The sequence below is a fragment of the Diadema setosum genome, chromosome 16, assembly GCF_964275005.1.
Source record: "Diadema setosum chromosome 16, eeDiaSeto1, whole genome shotgun sequence".
Lineage (NCBI taxonomy): Eukaryota > Metazoa > Echinodermata > Echinoidea > Diadematoida > Diadematidae > Diadema > Diadema setosum.
Genome location: NC_092700.1, coordinates 31436575 through 31438296, shown reverse-complemented (window position 1 = coordinate 31438296; position 1722 = coordinate 31436575).

The following is a 1722-nucleotide window of genomic DNA, read 5'->3' as shown; positions in this document are numbered from 1 at the left end:
TATTGCAAACGTGTGTGACGCAAGGAGTTGCGTCATCAAAATAGACAAAATGCCCCTGTCCTTCAAGGTTGGAACATTGTTTCTGCAAAAGATTCTTTAAAAGCCCTGTCCTATTAGGAAGTGAATTTGTCCAGGTTCCCATGGATCATTCCGGTTTCGAATCATGCGGCTAGAAGTAGGAGCATAATTATGGTATGCAGAGTGTAGATATCATTTACCTTTTAAGTCTTAAAACAGAAGAAAAATGATCTACTATACAATACATTGTAATTATAAATGTACTGGCAATAATATTCGCCGTATATCATTATGCAGAATAAAAAGATATATAATAATGCCCATTGAAAAAAATGTATAAAAAAGACATCCATTACCTATTCATTCATAAAACAAATAATGGACATCAGCACGAAAAACAGTCACATGACCAAATCTTGCGGCGGCCATCGAACGGTATGCTCAAGAACGTCACGAACTTAAACATAGCTTTCAAAATGCTGTATAGATTGTTATCTTTGAGAAATTATCACCGCTTTGTTGATATAGTCTCTGTGCATACATTTCATACGGAGATATCTATGAATGCTTGTCTTCCGGGAGATAAACATTAGTTTATCTCCCGGAACATTAAACACTGAAGTCTCGGAAATGCGGGCAGAAATGTCGGATTTACAAGCCGCAGTTGCAGATTCTAGTGCAAGACTCACTGCGATTGAAGACGATGTTTTGCCTAAGATGCAAAAAACGAACGAAAATCTCGAAAATGAATTGAAGCAAATGATAATGGCTATGGAAATACATGACCGAAAAATGAATCTGTTGATATATGGAGTGGAGAAAAAGAAAGATGAAAGAGTTGTAGAAGTTGTGAGAAACATAATTCAGAAGTTGGGTTTCTCGAAGGAGGAGGCGCAGAGTATGTTCATTGCTAACGCACACCGGCTTCCACGACGTGTTATACCCGGAAATGAGCAGAGTAGGCGTGGTCACAATCCAATCATTGTACGGTTTGGCGCCATGTTGGATAGAGATGCCGTCTTAAATACATACCTACGAGCGCAAGTACGTCCGATGACCTCTGAAGGTCAAACTGGTGTCCGTCACGCTTTCCGCATTGTGACCGACTTACCTGCACCACTGAAGAGGAAGCGTTTCTTACTCGAGCAAAAAGCGTATCAGATGAGAAAAAATGAGAACAAATCCGCAAGAATCAAGTTGAATGGTGTAAATCTGCATCTAGAGTGTAGGGAGAAGGGATCTTCGTCAGCATGGCGTATTGTCACTGATTGAGTAATCTAAAGCTTCTACAGTTGGTTGAATCAAAAATGTAAAGCTTTGAATGTACACGTCACCAGTCCCGAAGTTGATTATTATAAAACGCTTTTTTTTTTCTGATTCTGGTGGTCGAGTCTACAGTATGTTATCTTATCGCAGTTGATGTGTTAAAACCCTTACGCGATCATCGCTTTTTGCCCGTGATCGAGAAAGATGCAAATGTGCATATTGATCAAGCGAATGTATGAATCGTGTCTCTTTAAGATCTGTTGTTAGAAAACCATAGAGGTAAAAAAGAAGACATAATTGAAATGTGATGAAAAGAAATTGATACTGAGATCTCTCAGAAACTGTTAAAACTTTCATTTACGGATTTGAAAAAAAAAAAGAGACTGTTCAGCAGAGATAATAGATATTTGATTATTATACATCATTAGGAGAGAGAAA